At 43.3% G+C, this 19,385-nt stretch overlaps 1 long non-coding RNA gene across 2 annotated transcripts in view; it reads right to left on the bottom strand.

Moving 5' to 3' along the window:
- Positions 1-19,046, bottom strand: part of LOC142652864 (uncharacterized) — a 45,510-nt gene extending 26,464 nt beyond the window's left edge. The window contains exons 1-2 of one of the 2 annotated variants that reach the window (XR_012847962.1): positions 18,958-19,009; positions 13,517-13,654 (exon numbers count right to left, since the gene is read on the bottom strand). This is a non-coding gene — a long non-coding RNA (uncharacterized LOC142652864). Of the gene's footprint in view, positions 1-13,516; positions 13,655-18,957 lie in introns of both variants that reach the window. The other variant, XR_012847963.1, reaches the window with a different exon arrangement.
- Positions 19,047-19,385: the final 339 nt, after the last annotated feature.

Below are 19,385 nucleotides of genomic sequence, written 5' to 3'. Positions count from 1 at the left end.
GGAGAAATTGCGTTACAAATTTTGTGGTGCCTTTTCTCCTTCAGTCCTTGTGGAAATGAGAAAAAATAAGCTAAATCTACATTTTCTTTGAAAAAATGTAGATTTTTATTTTCAGGGCCTACTTCCAATAATTTCTGCAAAAAAACTGTGGGGTCAATTTGCTCACTATACCCCTAGATAATTTCCTCAATGGGTGTAGTCTCCAAAATGGGGTTACTTGTGGGGGGTTTCCACTGTTTTGTCTCCTCCGGGACTTCGTAAATGTGACATGGCCTCCGCAAACCATTCCTGCTAAATGTGATCTCCAAAAGCCAAATGGCACTCCATCCCTTCGAAGCCCTGTCGTGTGTCCAAACAGCCGTTTATTACCACATGTGGGGTATCGTTTTACTCGGGAGAAATTGCTTTACAAATTTTACGGTGCTTTTTCTCCTTCAGTCCTTGTGGAAATGAGAAAAAATTAGCTAAACCTACATTTTCTTTGAAAAAATTTAGAGTGTCATTTTCAGGGCCTACTTCCAATAATTTATGCAAAAAACCTGTTGGGACAAAACGCTCACTATACCCCTAGATAATTTCCTCAATGGATGTAGTTTCCAAAATGGGGTCACTTGTGGGGGGTTTCCACTGTTTTGTCCCCTCATGGGCTTTGTAAATGTGACATGGCCTCCGCAAACCATTCCTGCTAAACTTGAGCTCCAAAAGCCAAATAGCGCTCTTTCCCTTCTCAGCCTCGCCGTGTCTCCAAACAGCCGTTTATTACCACATGTGGGGTATTGTTTTACTCGGGAGAAATTGCTTTACAAATTTTATTGTGCTTTTTCTCCTTTAGTCCTTGTGGAAATGAGAAAAAAAATAGCTAAACCTACATTTTCTTTGAAAAAATGTTGATTTTAATTTTCATGGCCTACTTCCAATAATTTCTGTAAAAAACCTGTGCGGTCAAAATGCTCACTGTACCCCTAGATAATTTCCTTGAGGTGTGTAGTTTCCCAGATGGGGTCACTTTTGGGGGATTTTGACTGTTTTGGCACCGCAAGAGCCCTTCAAACCTGACATGATGCCTAAAATTTATTCTAACAAAAATAAGGCCCCAAAATCCACTAGGTGCTCCTTTGCTTCTGAGGCCGGTGCTTCAGTCCAGTAGCACACTAGAGCCACATGTGGGATATTCCCTAAAACTGCAGAAACTGGGCAACAAATATTGAGTTGCATTTCTCTGGTAAAACCTTCTGTGTTATAAAAAAAATTGTATTAAAAATTTATTTCTGCAAAAAAATATGACATTTGTAAATTTCTCCTCTAATTTACTTTAATTCCTCTGAAATGTGTAAAGGGTTAAGACATTTTCTAAATACTGTTTTGAATACTTTGAGGGGTGAAGTTTTTAAAATGGGGTGACTTATTGGGGGTTTCTAATATATAAGGCCCTCAAAGCCACTTCACAACTGAACTGGCCCCTGTAAAAATGGCCTTTTGAAATTTTCTTGAAAATGTGAGAAATTGCTGCTAAAGTTCTAAGCCTTGTGATGTCATAGAAAAATAAAAGGATGTTCAAAAAACGATACCAATCTAAAGTAGACATATGGGGGATGTTAATAAGCAAACATTTTGTGTGGTATAACTGCCTGTCTTACAAGCAGATACATTTAAATTTAGAAAAATGCTAATTTTACACTAAATTTTTGTGTTTTTCACAATTAAATACTGAACATATCGAGCAAATTTTGCCAGTAACTTAAAGTCCAATGTGTCACGAGAAAACAATCTCAGAATCGCTTGGATAGGTGAAAGCATTCCGAAGTTATTACCACAAAAAGTGAAACATGTCAGATTTGAAAAATGAGGCTCGGTCAGGAAGGTCAAAAGTGGCTAAAGAGGGAAGGGGTTAAAAGTAGGCCAATGAACGTAAATAACCGGCCACATAGGCATTCAAGCACTAGGAGTTACTAAAGCTGGCAGGGCTCAGCAATACATTTTCCGGTGATGCACGCCTGGTCTTTCTGATCAGGCCTGCTCCGGCGAAACGATGTCAGGCGGCGAGAACGTCATCGCACCGCCTGTGCCACCAGAAAGTGCCGAATGAGGAGGAAGGGAATGAATGGTTCCCTTGCTTCACCTGCACTTTCAGTTGTATCTTCCTAAGGACATAGATACAATTGAAGACCGTACACATTACATTAGGGTTGTCACGATACCAGAATTTGGACTTCGATACTGACACTGTGTGTAGTACTGCGATTCTCTATAACAAAATGAAACTTTGCCAACAATAAAAAACAAAACAAAAAAACATTTTCCAGTTAGACTTGAGGCACATGGTTTGGATAATTTTGAACCTCCATGTGCCTCAAATTAATAGTAATTAACCCCTTAGTCAATGGACAACACATTGGGTTAATGTGTGAGGTACATGGGGTTAATTACTATTAATGAGGCACATGGAGGTATAAAATTTATAACACCACGTGATTCACATTAATAAGTGAAGGAAAGCAGTTTTTATATTTTCAGTGTACATATTATAAATGATGCTATAAATTTATTGTGAAGGTTATTACGGTCACGACAATACCTAATGTGTGTATATTTTATGTATTGAGACTTATTTTATGGTTTATTGTAAAAACGGGTGTATTGTTTTAAAAAAAGGTTTATTTAAAAATACTTTATTATTTTTAACCCCTTATAGGGACGCAGCCTAGTTGGGGCCTTAAGGCTCAGAGCCCATTTTTCAAATCTGACATTTCACTTTATGTGGTAATAACGTCGGAATGCTTAAACCTATCCAAGCGATTCTGAGATTGTTTTCTCATGACACATTGGGCTTTATGTTAGTGGTAAAATTTGGACGATATATTCAGTATTTATAGGTGAAAAATGGCAAAATTTAGAGAATTTATTAAAAAAAAATAGCCTTTTTCAGAATTTAAATGCATCTGCTTGTAAAACAGATGGTTATACCACCCAAAATAGTTACTAGTTCACATTTACCATATGTCTACTTTAGATTGGCATCGTTTTTTTGAACATTATTTTATTTTTCTTGGACGTTACAAGGCTTAGAATATAAACAGCAATTTCTCATATTTTTTAAAAAATTTCAAAAGCCTTTTTTTAACCCCTTAGTGACCAGCCCATTTTAGGCCCTAATGACCAAGCTATTTTATTAGTTTTTCTATAGTCGTATTCAAAGAGCTAGAACTTTTTATTTTTTCGTCTACATAGCTGTATGAGGACTTGTTTTTTGTGGGATTAGTTGTACTCTTTAATAGCACCATTTTAGGGTACATATAATTTTTTTATTAACTTTTATTAACTTTTTGGGGGGGGGGGATTATAAAAAAAAACCTGAAATTCCACCATGGTTCTATGCGTTTTTAAATTGACACCGTTCACTGTGCGGCGTAAATAACATGTTACCTTTATTCTATGGGTCGATATAATTACGGCGATACCACATAAGTAGAGGTTTTTTATGTTTTACGACTTTTGCACAATAAAAACACTTTTGAACTAACATGATTTGTTTTTGCATCGTTGCTTTTCAAGAGCCGTCACTTTTATTTTTCCATCAATGTAGTGATTTTTTGGGCTTGTTTTTTTATTTTTTGTGCCTCCGGCGCGTCCTAATAGGCATATGTCCAGGGTAGACCTGGGGGCTTTTATCAAGCCCCCTTTGCCATGACACCCCATCGGAGACCCGCGATTGCATTTGTGGGCCGCCGATGGGTGACAGAGGGAGCTCACTCCCTCTGTAAACAAGTTAAATGCCGCGGTCGCTATTGACGGCGGCATTTAACGGGTGTTGGAGCAAGAGCCCAGCTGTCATCAGACTAGGGATGTCACGATACCAGAATTTGGACTTCGAAACCGATACTTCGTGTAGTATTGCGATTTCGATACTTTGCCAATAGTAATAAAAAAAAATATGTTTTTTCTGTTTTCTGATGTGAGGCGCGATGTGTGATGATTAATTTTGAATGCGCTTCACATTAATAGTAATTAATCCCATCCTGTTTCTCAGTCATAATGGGTTAATGTGTGAGGTACATGATGGGGTTAATTACTATTAATGTGAGGAAAATGGAGGTTAAATTCATCGCACCTCGCGCCTCACGTTAATAAGTGATAGAAAGCAGTGTTTATTTCATTTTTTTTACAGCGTACACATAAATGATGCAAAAAAATTGTTGTGCGCGCCATTACTGAATGTGTATATTTTATGTATTGAGACTTATTTTAATGTTTATTGTAAAAAAGGCGTATGTGTATTTTTTTTAAATTTAACAATACTTTGTTTTTACTTTATTTTTAAACTTTAATGTACTGACATAAATCAGATATGTGGCAGTACATTAGCCTATGGACGGATAGCACACAGGCTGTTAGGACATACCCAAGTATGCCCTAACAAGAAATATGGTAAGACCGCCCTGGGGTCCGTCAATAGACCCTGAGCTGTCTGCCCATATATGGTATGTCCCTCGATCGCGTCACAGGAATTCCCTGTGACGCGATCCAGGGGCATCCCCCCCTTCTCATTTTCTCCTGAATGTTGCAGTCAGCTGTGATCGCAGCATTCAGGGGGAATAGCGGCGGAGATGAGGTTTCTCTGATCTCCGCCGTTATAGAGCAGGGCTGCGGCTGTGTAATACAGTCATTGCCCCGCTCCTGACAGGAAGTGCGCGCGCGGTCAGAATGAGGTGATGCGGCCGGCGCTACACTAATGAGCGGCAGTTCAGGCACTGAAGAAAGAACATGGGGGTGCAGTGCGCCCGCCATGTTCTGTCTTCAGTGCCGCCGCTCATTAGTGCAGCGCTGGCCGCATCGCATCATCCTGACGGCGTGCACTTGTCAGTACTCAGGAGCGGGGCAATGACTGTACTACACAGCCACAGCCCCGCTCTCATACATTCATGTATTACTATACTGAGCTGTGCGGCTGCGCAGCGAAGTATCGAAATACAGGAAATGGCGGTATCGAGCCGTTTAGGGATGCACAGTATCAAAGTTTCGATGCATCGTGCATCCCTACATCAGACAGCTGAGACCCGGCTACAGCCTGCACGGGTGACCCGTGCAGGACTTAGACTAGGCTCACGTGAAAAGGCGTCAGCCTAGCCCAAGGCCCCTTAGTGACGAACGTGAAAAGGCGTATTGTTGGTCACTATGGGGTTAAGGTACCTGTTCGGTTCCGAGTGGCTTTGAGGGGCCTATGCATCAGAAACCCCCATAAAACACCCCATTTTCAAAACTAGACTCCTCAAAGTATTCAAAACAGCATTTAGAAAGTTTAACCCTTCCGGCATTTCACAGAAATTAGAGCAAAGTAGAGGTGAAATTTGCAAATTTAATTTTTCTTCCTGATTATTAATTGTATTCAATTTTTTTCTGTAACACAGAAGGTTTTACCAGAGAAACACTACTAAATATGTATTGTCCAGATTCTGCAGTTTTTAGAAATGTCCCACATGTGTCTCGTGCGCTCGTGGAATAAAACACAAGCCCCAGAAGCAAAGAAGCACCAAGTGCATTTTGAGGCCTCTTTTTTATTAGAATATATTTTAGGCAGCATGCCAGGTTTGAAGAGGTGTTGAGGTGCCAAAACAGTAGGAATCCCCCATTTAAAAAACTACACCCCTCAAGGAATTAATTTATGGTTGTTACCATTTTGATCCCCACAGTTTTTACACAGCACGTGTTTGAATTGGGCTGTGAAATTAAAAAAAAATGACATTTTTTCCAATATGCTGTCATTTTTGATCAAAATGTCTTATTTTCACAGGGAACAAAATACCCCATTTTGTTGCCCAATTTCTCCTGAGTGCAGCAATACCCCATTTGTGGCGATAAACTGACGTTTGGGCCCATGGGAGAGCTCAGAAGGGAAGGAGTGCTGTGTGTTCTTTGGAGTGCAGATTTTGCTAGATTGGTTTTCGGGTGCCATGTCGCATTTGCAGAGCCCCAGAGGTATCAAAGCAATGGAAACCCACCAGAAGTGACCCCATTTTAGAAACTACACCCCTCAAAGAATTCATTCATGGTTAATGTGACCATTTAGACCCCATAGTTTCTTCACAGAACTTATTTGAATTGGGCTGGGAATTAAAAGAAAATAATAATACATTTCCAATAATATGTAGTTATAGCTCAAAATTTTTTATTTTCACAAGAAATTAAAAAAAAAAAATTTTGTTGCCCAATTTGTCCTGAGTGCGGCAATACCCCAATTGTTGTGATAAACTGCCGTTTGAGCCCATGGGAGGGCTCAGAAGGAAAGGACCACCATATGGCCAACTGGGGATTTTCTGGTGCCAAGTCATGTATGCAGAAGCCCCTGAGGTACCAGTACAGTTGAAATCCCCAAGAAGTGACCCCGTTTTAAAAACTACATCCTTAAGGCATTCATCTAGAGTTGTAGTGAGCATTTTGACCGGAGACAAACTGTAATGTGGGTTCTCCTGGGTACAGCAATACCCTCAAAGTGGCTGTTATCTGCTGCCTGGGCACACAGCAGGGATCAGAACGGAAAGACGAGAGGGGGAAAAGCTGTGCGGAGTGCACAGGGTAAGTAAAACTGGGGTAGATTAAAAATCAAGGGCTGTATGATAAATTTTAAAACACTTTCATACAGAGCCCTGGTTTTTCAGAACACGTGTCACTGATATATTGTGTCCTCCCTTATCCCCCTCTTATAGCAGACTTTGCACCTCTTTTGACTTTTTCCCTTCTTGCCAGTTTGGGGAACTTCTCCTGGAAAGTGTTGCCATGGTACGATGCGAGTGGCCTCGCTGCCAGAAGTACTGGGTGCCCTCCCTTCTTGGTCCCTAAAATTAGTTTCTTGATAACCACCTCTTGAAATTCCAGGAATGTTCCCCTCTGGCCTGTACATCGACGTAGCACGTACGCATTGTACAATGCCATCGGTATGATGTGCACAGCCAGCTTCTTATACCACACCGCATGGCGCTGTAGGGTTTCAGGACTTGATCTGACAAGTCCATCCCTCCCATGTACCTATTGTAGTCCAGGATGCAGTCTGGTTTGGGGGTCTCAGTACTGGTACATGGGTACTGGTGTGGCATCTCTTGTACGTGACACACAATATGTTGCTGCTAGATTGTGCCCTGCTCACCCCTCCGGAGTGTTTGCCCAAGCAGAGTCTTAAGGAGGCCTCTCGTATTTCTTCTAGCAGTGCCACATGCCTCCGGACTTCTGGAAGCAAGGCACTTGAAGAGTGGGACGCTGGTATAAAAATTATCCAGGTAGAGGTGGTAACCCTGGTCCAGAAGTGGCTGCACCAAATCCCACACTATTTTTGCATTAACTCCCAGTAAGGCCTCATGCACATGAACATGCTTTTGCGGCCGCAATTCCCCCGAAAATACATGGGAGAATTTCGGCCCCATTCATTTCTATGGGGCCATGCACACGACCGTAGTTTTTACGGTCCGTGCATGGCCCGGGAGCCCGCAGCGCAGAAAGAACGGACCTGTCTTTTTACGGCTGTCTTCTGCGGTCGAGGCTCACTGAAAATAATGGCCGCGGCCATGTGCATGTCCCGCAATTAGCGGGCGGCTCGCGGCTGACAGTACACAGCCGGCCCAGCCGAAAATCACAGCCTTGCACATGGCTACAGTCACGTGCATGAGGCCTAAGGGGGCATTCTGGGGGCTAAACACTGGTATCCTTCCCTTCATATATCCTAAATTTGTACGTATACCCTGATGCACTCTCGCAGAGCTTATACATCTTCACCCCATACCTTGCCCTCTTACTCGGCAGCTACTGGCGGAATTGAAGCCTCCCTTTAAAATGTACCAAGGACTCAATAGAAACACACTTCTCGGGGTGTATGCTTGAGAAAACCAGGCACTGAAACGGTCTAATAGGGGTCTCCGTTTAGACAATCAAAAGTGGGGTCATCTCAGGGTGGGCACAGCTCATTATCAGTATAATGTAATTAGCGAAGTATTGCCTAATTTATTTATTTTTTTTAGGTTACAGTTCAGTTCTGAAGCTGCTTTGAGGGGCCCATATTTTAGACACCCCTATCAAACACACCATTTTAGAAACTAGACCCCTCAAAGTATTCACAACAGCATTTAGAAAGTTTGAACTCTTTAGGTGTTTCACAGGAATTTAGAGCAAAGTAGAGGTGAAATTTACATGTTTATTTTTGTCAAAAATTCCTTTTTATACCATTTTTTTTCTATAACAAAAGGTTTTACCAGAGAAACGCAACTTAATATTTATTGGCCAGATTCTGCAGTTTTGAGAAATATCCCACATGTGGCGCTAGTGCGGTAATGGACTGAAGCACCGGCCTCCGAAGCAAAGGAGCACCTAGTGGATGTTGAGGCCTCCTTTTTATTAGGCACCATGTCCGGTTTGAAGAGGTCTTGTGGTGCCAAAACAGTGGAAACGCCACAAAAGTGACCCCATTTTGGAAACTAGACCCCTTGAGGAATCCATTGTAGTTTTCTTAGGGTGCATGCGGCTTTTTGATCAGTATTTATTCCATTTTTAAGTGGCACGGTGACTAACAAACAGCAATTCTACTACTGTTTTTTTTATTCTATTTTTTTTACAATTGTGAATCTGTTACGGTTTATTATTATTTTTTTTTACGGCGTTCACCGCGCGGGATAAATAACGAAATAATTTTGTAGTTCAGGCCGTTACGGACGTGGCGATACCAATTATGTATAGTTTGTTTATATATTTTTATTAATAATAAAGGACTGATAAGGGGAAAAGGGGGACTTTTACTTTTATCATTTAAAACTTTTCTTTTCTTATTTTTACACATCTTTTTTTTACTTTATTACTTTGTCCCATTAGGGGACTTGAGGGCAGGAGGCCCTGATTGCTATTCTAATACACTGCACTACATGCGTAGTGCAGTGTATTAGAGCTGTCAGCTACTCACTGACAGCAAGCATAGTGGGTCCTGACTTTGTCAGGACCCACTACGCTTCAGTCCATGGCATAGCCGGACGCCATTGTTAGGCGTCTAGTTGCCATAGTCACCATCGCCGGCCGCTATCTTGTAGCAGGCCGGCGATGGCAGCTTAACCCCTAAAAATCCGCGATCCCTATTGAAAGCGGCTTTTAAGGGGTTAATCAGCAGGGACACAGCGATCGGTCCCCGCTGTAGGAGCTGAGGCAAATGCTGTACGAGACAGCAGCTGTGACAGCTCCTCTATGTGTCGGGAGGACAGCCGAAACAGCCGTTACGTACTATTAGGTCATGGAGCGCGAAAGACGCTGCTACCATGACCTAATAGTACGTCCAGGAGCGGGAAGGGGTTAAACTTTAAGGCCCTGCTCACATGGAGTTTTAGGACACATTATTTGCAGCGGAAACCGCAGCAAAAGACGCCCAAAATTGCCTCCCTTTAAATTCAATGGGAGGTGGAGGCGTATTTATGCCGCGAGCAGAAAAAAACACTCACGTGAAAAAAAAGTGACATGTCCCATCTTGGTGTGTGGCTTTGATACATCATATAGACTTTACAATGAGCGTGATCTCAGGGAGTTAAATGCATGGCTGAAGTCTTGGTGTAGAGGAGAAGGATTTGGGTTCCTAGAGCACTAGGCTGACTTTTCATTGGGGTACAAACTGTATTCTGCAGATGATTTGCACCTAAATGGAAGGGGGTCCGCTGTGCTGGGGCAGAGAATTCTAGCTGGGGTGGCGGAGTATTTAAACTAGGGCTGAGGAGGGAGGTCAATGTAGAAAAAAAAAGGGGTAGCCAGGTTAGAGAGGGGTCAGACTATATTGGTGGGGGGAGAAACAGAATGTGGGGAGAGGACTAGACAACAAGATAAGGAGATCCTTTCGTTACAAAACATCAGTGTAAATAAAAAGGCCCGATTAATGTCAAATCACATTTCTGATAATAAAAGTGAAAGACAGGCAAGTTAAAGTGTATGTTCACAAATGCCAGAAGTCTAGCAAGCAAAATGGGGGAGCTGGAGGCCTTGATACTGGAAGAAAATATAGATATAGTTGGTGTTGCTGAAACATGGCTGGACTCTTCACATGACTGGGCTGTAAATCTACAGGGTTTTACACTTTTTCGTTAAGACAGGACAAATAGGAAAGGCGGTGGTGTATGTCTGTATGTGAGAAGTGATATGAAGGCGAGTGTGAAAGAGACAATAGTGGGTGATTACTGTGAGGAGGTTGAAACCTTGTGGGTGGAACTAGAAAGGGAGGTAAACACTGAAAATATTACTTTTGGTGTAATCTATAGACCCCCCAATATAACTGAGGAGATGGAAGTTCAGCTATATAAACAGAGGGAGCTGGCTGCACAGGCGGGTACTGTACTGATAATGGGAGATTTTAATTTCCGAGATATTAATTGGTGTCATGGTTCGGCTTCAACTGCAAAGGGGAGACATTTCCTCAACCTGTTGCAGGAAAATTTTATGGGCCAGTTTGTGGAAGACCCGACTAGAGGTGAAGCTCTGTTGGATCTGGTCATTTCTAATAATGCAGATCTTGTTGGGAATGTCAATGTTCGTGAAAACCTAGGTAACAGTGATCATAATATAGTTACATTTTACCTATACTGTAAAAAACAAATGCAGGCTGGGAGGGCAAAAACATTTAATTTTAAGAAAGCCAATTTCCCCAGGATGAGGGCTGCAATTCAGGATATGGACTGGGATGAACTAATGTCAAATAACGGAACAAATGATAAATGGGAGATTTTCACATCTACTTTGAGTTATTATAGTGCAAAATTTATTCCTATAGGTAACAAGTATTAACGACTCAAATTAAAACCCACATGGCTTACACCTTCTGTGAAAGGGGCAATACACGACAAAAAAAGGGCATTTAAAAAATACAAATCTGAGGGTACAGCTGTAGCCTTTGTAAAATATAAAGAGCTTAATAAAATCTGTAAAAATGTAATAAAATTAGCAAAAATACAAAATGAAAGGCAGGTGGCCAAGGATAGTAAAACAAATCCCAAAAAATTCTTCAAGTATATAAATGCTAAAAAGCCAAGGTCTGAACATGTAGGACCCCTAGATAATGGTAATGGGGAGTTGATCACAGGGGATCAAGAGAAGGCAGAGTTACTAAATGGGTTCTTTAGCTCTGTATATACAACAGAAGAAAGAGCAGCTGATGTAGCCGGTGCCAGTGCTGTTATTATATCAGTTGATATACTGAATTGGATGAATGTAGATATGGTCCAAGCTAAATTAAATAAAATAAATGTGCACAAGGCCCCGGGACCAGATGGGTTACACCCTAGAATTCTTAAAGAGCTTAGTTCAGTTATTTCTGTCCCCCTTTTCATAATATTCAGAGAATCTCTAGTGACTGGTATAGTGCCAAGGGACTGGCGCAGCGCAAATGTGGTACCTATTTTCAAAAAGGGCTCTAGGTCTTCCCCGGGTAATTATAGACCAGTAAGCTTAACATCCATTGTGGGGAAAATGTTTGAGGGGCTATTGAGGGACTATATACAGGATTATGTGACAATAAATAGCATTAAGTGACAGCCAGCACGGTTTTACTAAGGACAGATGTTGTCAAACTAACCTAATCTGTTTTTATGAAGAGGTGAGCAGAAGTCTAGACAGAGGGGCCGCTGTAGATTTAGTGTTTTTGGACTTTGCAAAGGCATTTGACACTGTCCCCCATAGACGCCGAATGGGTAAATTAAGGACTATAAGTTTAGGAAATATAGTTTGTAATTGGATTCAGAATTGGCTCAAGGACCGTATCCAGAGGGTTGTGGTCAATGATTCCTACTCTGAATGGTCCCCAGTTATAAGTGATGTACCCCAGGGTTCAGTCCTGAAGATGGGATTAATAGCACTATTTCTATTTTTGCAGATGACACCAAGCTATGTAATATAGTTCAGTCTATGGAAGATGTTCATGAATTGCAGGCAGATTTAAACAAACTAAGTGTTTGGGCGTCCACTTGGCAGATGAAGTTTAATGTAGATAAATGTAAAGTTATGCATCTGGGTACCAACAACCTGCATGCATCATATGTCCTAGGGGGAGCTACACTGGCGGACTCACTTGTTGAGAAGGATCTGGGTGTACTTGTAAATCATAAACTCAATAACAGCATGCAGTGTCAATCAGCTGCTTCAAAGGCCAGCAGGATATTGTCGTATTAAAAGAGGCATGGACTCACGGGACAGGGATGTAATATTACCACTTTACAAAGCATTAGTGAGGCCTCATCTGGAATATGCAGTTCAGTTCTGGGCTCCAGTTCATAGAAAGGATGCCCTGGAGTTGGAAAAAATACAAAGAAGAGCAACGAAGCTAATTAGGGGCATGGAGAATTTAAGTTATGAGGAAAGATTGAAAGAATTAAACCTATTTAGCCTTGAAAAAAGACAACTAAGGGGGGACATGATTAACTTATATAAATATATTAATGGCACATACAAAAAATATGGTGAAATCCTGTTCCTTGTAAAATCCCCCTCAAAAAACAAGGGGGCACTCCCTCCGTACGGAGAAAAAAAGGTTCAAGCTGCAGAGGCGACAAGCCTTCTTTACTGTGAGAACCAGGGGCGTAACTAGGAATGACTGGGCCCCATAGCAAACTTTTGACTGGGGCCCCCCCTCCGCTGGGTATCACACAACCCCCCCCCCCTTGTAGATAGTGCCTCCCTATAGATTCCACCACACAGCGCCCCCCTATAGATAGCACCATACACAGCCCCCTGTCGATAACGCCATACACACCCCCTGTAGATAACACCATACAGCCCCCTCTGTAGATACCATATAAGCCCCCCCCCCCAAAAACAAACGGCCTATAGTTTGTCCTACAAAAGACATGCATCCCCTATCCACAGGATAGGGGATACATGTGCGATCGCTGGCATTGAGAACGGGGGACCGAAAGTCCCCCGAAGTTCTCCATGACTAACCTCGGACTTCTGGCGTCTGCGCAGATCAATAAAAATGAAAGGAGCGCTGGTCACGCATGCGCACAAGCGCGACCGGCGCTCCATTCATTTCTACGGAGCTGCCGACACAGACCCCGGAAGTCCGAGGTTTGTCATGGAGAACTTAGGGGGGACTTTCGGTCCCCCGTTCTCATCGCTGGGCGTCCCAGCGATCCCACATGTATCCCTTATCCTGTGGATAGGGGATGCATGTCTTTTGTAGGAACAACCCCTTCAGTGGCGTCGCGCTGTAGCAGCCATAGCGGCTGCTAGCGGAGCCTGCGGCCATGGGAGGGGGCCGTGCCGGCGGGTGCCACGGGACCCCTCATGCTGCAGGCTCCGTAGAAGTCGCTACGGCTTCTATAGCGGTAGTTACGCCACTGCGTATAGGTTTGTACGGTGTAAAACTACAGCTCCCAGCATGGCCGGAACAATGGTAAGGATATGCTGGGAGATGCGGTTTCACAAGAAAAAATCATACCACCCATCATCGCGCTGCAGATCATACAGTGACTACAATACTGATTAGAGGCAGAATAAACATTTACATTAAGTGACTCACCGGTGACATCTCAGATTCTAGTTCTTTTCTTCTCCCTCCGGTTCAGACATCTATGATGGATTTCTCCCGGCCATTACCCATTTCTGCAGTTTTCCGTTTAGATGTCTTCAGCTTCTCACTTTTAAAACATTTCTGCACCTGTAAACAAAGTTACAATTTTCAACACATCTAAATATAACTGACACACACACACAGCCCCCTGTAGATTGTGCCCACATATGGACTCCAGAGCTGCAAGGCAATAGCGCTAACCACTGAGCCACCGTGCTGCCCTACATATAGCTTCCCCTATAGTTAGTGCTCCACATATTGCCCACCTCTGTAGATAGTCTCACATATAGCTCCCCCTGTATATAGTGTCCCACATATAGCCCACCCCTGTAGACTGTGCACTACATATAGCCACCCTGTTGCTAGTGCCCCACAGGTATCCCACCCCTGTATATAGTGTCCCACACATAGCCCACCCCTATAGAAAGTACCCTAAAAAATAGCTCCCCTATAGATAGTGCTCTACATATAGCCCACCCTTGTATAGTGTCTCACATATACTGCCCCACATATAGACCCCCCTGTAGATAGTGGCCCACATCCCCACATACAGACCTCCCCTGTAGCTAGTGCCCCACATATAGACCCCCCCTGTATATAGTGGCCCACATATAGACCCCACATATAGACCCCCCCTGTATATAATGGCCCACATATAGAACCCCCTGTATATAATGGCCCACATATAGAACCCCCTGTATATAGTGGCCCACACCCCCACATATAGACCCCCCTGTAGCTACTGCCCCACATATAGACCCCCCTATATATAATAGCCCACATAAAGACGACCCCCCCATTATAGATAATGCCATTCACATTTTTGAAGAAAAAAATAAATAAATTGCCATACTCACATGATCCCGTTCCCACGCTGTTCACTGGCGATGCAGACATGCTCTCTTCTGAGCATGTCTGCAGGAGCTGAACGAGCGTCCTCCAATGACGCTGATTGGCGGGGCAGAATGACTTGCCCCGCCAATCAGCACCTTCCAAGCATGGAAGCGGCGCGATGATGTCATCGCGCCGCTAGCCAATCAGTGTCATTGTAAGGCACTGGATGGTCAGGCACGGAACATGCCCGGCCATTCAGTGCTAACACATGTATTTGGCTGCCGCTAGCACTGGGGCCCCCTCCGGTGCTAGCGACACCTACAGGCATGATGAGAGGGCCTGTGTAAGGCTCGGCGGCGCGGGCCCCACAGTAGCGGCGCTACCGCTGTAGCAGCCATAACGGCTGCTAGCGGCGCCACCGGGCATTTGGGTGGGCGTGTCGGCTGGCGGCACGGGCCCCCTCAAGCCCCGGGCCCCGTAGCAGCCGCTACTGCTGCTACCACGGTAGTTACGCCACTGGTGAGAACTGTAAATCTATGGAATAGCCTACCGCAGGAGCTGGTCACAGCAGGGACAGTAGATGGCTTTAAAAAAGGGTTAGATAATTTCCTAGAACAAAAAAGTATTAGCTCCTACGTGTAGAAATTTTTCCTTCCCTTTTCCCGTCCCTTGGTTGAACTTGATGGACATGTGTCTTTTTTCAGCCGTACTAACTATGTAACTATATGTGATACATTGTTAAATTGACAACATGTACACAATCGCTTGGACCATTAGTTGCATTGACTTTTAACTCCTTCCTGACATTTGACGTATCCAAACAAAGCGGGCGTCGGCTGTATGTTACAGCCAACACTTCAGAGTAACGAGCGGGATCCCACTCGTTAAAGAGGCTCTGACAGCAGATTATAAATGCCCTATCTCCTACATAATCTGATCGGCGCTGGAATGTAGATAAAAGCAGTAGTTTTCTTTTGAAAAACGATCATTTTTGAGCAAGTTATGAGCAATTTTAGAGTTTGTTTCTTAATGCCCAACTGGGTGTGTTTTTACTTTTGACCAAGTGGGTGTTGTAAAGAAGTGTATGAGGCTGACCAATCAGTGACATACACTTCTCATTGTTCCAGCCCAGCTTCTTTCACTGCACAATCTCACTGTGCTGTGGATCATGCTGGGCTGGTACAATGAGAAGTGCAGGACACTGATTGGTCACTGATTGGTCAGCCTCATACACTTCTTTACAACACCCACTTGGTCAAAAGTAAAAACACACCCAGTTGGGCATTAAGAAACAAAATCTAAAATTGCTCATAACTTGCTCAAAAATGATCGTTTTTCAAAATAAAAACCACTGCTGTTATCTACATTCCAGCGCCGATCAGATTATGTAGGAGATAGGGCATTTATAATCTGGTGACAGAGCCTCTTTAAATGCCACAGTCAATAGCGACCGCGGCATTTAAATCGTTAGAAAGAGGGGGAGACCCCCTCTAACAGCTCATCGCACCCCCCGCAATGCGATCGCAGGGTGGCAATGGTTGCTATGGCTGCCTGGGGGCCTAATGAAGGCCCCCAGGTCCGCCATCTTTGCACTGCTATTAAGCCTGTTAGAATCACTATATACTGCTATACATTAGTTTTGAGGTATATCTACAAGCGATCTAAGATCGCTGGTTAAGTCCGCTAGGGGGACTAATAAAAATAAAAAAAAAGTAAAAATTAGTAAAATAAAGTTTTTGTAAAAAAGAAATTAAATGGTCAAAAACACCCCCCTTTTCCCCCTGGAGAATAGTAAAAAAATAAATAGACATAATTGATATCGCCGCATTCGTAAAAGTCTGAACTATTACAATATATCATTATTTAACCCGCACGGTGACCACCACAAGAAAATAAAAATGTAAACGCCAGAGTCTCTATTTTTTGGTCACCTCATCACCCACAAAAAATGAAATAAAAAGTTAGCAAAACATCACATGTACTCCAAAATGTCATAATTAAAAACTAAAGCTTATCCTGCAAAAAATAACCCCTTAGGCCTCATGCACACGACCGTATTTTTGTCCATCCGTAAATACTGGCGTAAATACGAATCCTTGGTCACACGTATTCTACCCGTATTGCACCCGTATTTACGGGCACGTTTTTGGCTGCAAAATAGCACCGCACTAATCGGCAGCCCTTCTCTCTATCAGTGCAGGATAGAGAGAAGGGACAGCCCTTTCCGTAATAAAAGTAAAATAATTTCATACTTACCCGGCCGTTGTCTTGGTGACGCGTCCCTCTCTTGACATCCAGTCCAACCTCCCTGTATGACGCGGCAGTCCATGTGACCGCTGCAGCCAGTGATTGGCTGCAGTGGTCACATGGGCTGTAACGTCATCCCAGGAGGCCGGACTGGAGGAAGAAGCAGGGAGTTCTGGGTAAGTATGAACGTCTTTTTTTATTATAGCTTTAGCTATATTGTAATCGGTAGTCACTGTCCAGGGTGCTGAAACAGTTACTGCCGATCGTTTAACTCTTTCAGCACCCTGGACAGTGACTATTTACGGACGTCGCCTAGCAACGCACCCGTAATTACAGGTGCACACACGTGGTCACCCGTAATTACGGGAGCCCCATAGACTTCTATGGGCTGCCTGTGCCGTAATTATGGCCTGAAATAGGACATGTTCTATATTTTTTCAACGACACAGGCACCTTCCCGTAAGCATACGGGGAGGTACCTGTGGCCAATAGAAGTCTATGGGCCTGTAATTACGGGAGTTTTTACAGTCGTGTGCATGAGGCCTTAGGGTATGTTCACACTAGACTAAAAACGTCTGAAAATACGGAGTGGTATTCAAAGGAAAACGGCTCCTGATTTTCAGACGTTTAGGCCAAGTTCACAGTTTTTTTATGTGGAAACCGCGCCAAAAATCTCGTCAAAAACGGCCCGAAAATGCCTCCCGTCGATTTCAATGGGAGGCGGGGGCGGTTTTCTCCCGCGAGCGGTAGAACCGGGTCGCAGGAGAAAGCGACATGCCCTTTCTTCGGGCTTTTCCGCCTCTGACCTCCCATTGACTTCAATGGGAGGCAGAGAAAGCGTGTTTCGCCGCGTTTTATGCAAGCGGCGCTCAATGGCGGCGGGCGAAAAACGCCGCGAAAATCGGCGTGCAGGTAGAGGAAAATCTGCCTCAAACTTCCAAACAGAATTGCAAAAAAGTGTGTGAACATAGCCTAAGACACTCGCGAATTTCGCAGCGTGTTTTACGGCTGTTTTTGGAGCGGTTTTCCAGATATGTAATATAAAATCAAGTCTATGAAAAACAGCTCCAAAAACGTCCCAAGAAGGGTCCTATACTTTTTTTGCGGTCGTTTTTTAAAACAGCCGCATTAAAAAAAACGGCCCATCGGAAGAGAATGCCGTTTTTTCCATTGCAATCAATGGGCACAGGTTTGGAGGCGTTCTGCTTCCGATTTTTCGGCCGTTTATGGCACGAAAAACTGCCGAAAATGAGCCATGTGAACTTACCCATACCACTTAATCGACAGAAAAATAAGCAAGTTATGGCTCTCAGAATTTGGCGACAATAAATTTAATTTTTTACACTTCGGTATTTACTTGTAAAAGTAGTTAAATATAGAAAAAACTACATGTATATTTGGCATTGTTGTAATCGTGTTGTCCCACAGAATAAGGCTAACCCGTTTTAATTGCAGTGAATTCTGTAAAAACGAAGCGCAAAACCAACGGAGGAACCGCTGTTTTTTTCATTTTCTACCCCACAAATAATTTTTTTCCCCGTTTACTAGTACAATATATGGCAAAATAATTGGGGCTACGAAAAACTACAACTCGTCCCGCAAAAATCAAGCCCTCATAGGACTATATCGACAGAAAAATAAAGACGTTATGGGTTTTGGAAAGTGGGGAGTAAAAACCGAAAATCTGAAAACATCTGCGGCGGGAAGGGGTTAATCCCAGTTTGTTCTTGAATACAATGAAAGGTTGCGCTTTATAATTATAATGATCCGTTCGGTACCTGGGAAACAAGGGCTTATTCTTTTGCCAACGGCAACTTGGTTTTTTGCTCATAAATTCAGCGCACCGGCTACCTAGCTACATTGATTCTTCGTGCATGCTTTAATGCAATTTGCTCCAAAACCGCGCAATATTGTAGCAAAAAACGGCGCGGTCTAGGCACAAATTGCATCAAAAGCGAGGTGAAGCAGGCTGTTGGGAAGGAGTTTTGTTTCACCATTAGGCTAGGCTTACAGGTCACTGTAAAAATGTGCAGTTTGATGCAATTTGCGCCAAAACAACGCCATTTTTGTCACGATTTTCGGTAAAATATGCATTTATACCACAACGTGAGAACCAAACTCTTTATGTAAAGTTAACATTACTATTGCAGTTCCTCTACTAAATGTGTAACTGAGCGACTATAAAAAACAGATTGTAATCAGCACTAACGTATAAATTACAGCTACAGATTAAACACGGCAACAGATACAAACAGAGCAATGAAACGGCCAGCACATGGAGGGGCCCAAACCAACATGGCGTTATTTACATTATCCTGCCCGGCTCCTCCACATCTTCCGCTCACACTGGGCCGAAAACCACACGAGTGATGCGCCGAGCAGCTGTATTTATATCTTCTTAATTAGTTGGCCACGCCCCCAACCCCGCCCGCCGGAGCTGTAATCAGAAACACCCTTTCATTGCTGAACACATTTTAAAACCCATGCTAAATCAGATAAGGCTATGATCACACGAGAGTCAAAAACGGCTGAAACCTACGGAGCTGTGCCTCTGATTTTCAGCCGTTTTTGAAGCTGCATGTTCACACTGAGTTTTTGCCGCGGCAAATACCAGGGGAAAACATGCCCGAAATTGCCTCCTATTGATTTCAATGGGAGGTGGAGATGTTATTTGGTCCTGTTCACACTGAGTTTTTTGCAGGCAGAAAATTCTGCCTCAAAAATCAGTCTGGAATTT

The sequence above is a fragment of the Rhinoderma darwinii genome, chromosome 5, assembly GCF_050947455.1.
Source record: "Rhinoderma darwinii isolate aRhiDar2 chromosome 5, aRhiDar2.hap1, whole genome shotgun sequence".
Classification (NCBI taxonomy): domain Eukaryota; kingdom Metazoa; phylum Chordata; class Amphibia; order Anura; family Rhinodermatidae; genus Rhinoderma; species Rhinoderma darwinii.
Note: the sequence above shows the minus strand (reverse complement) of the source record. Positions and strands in the feature narration are given on the sequence as shown.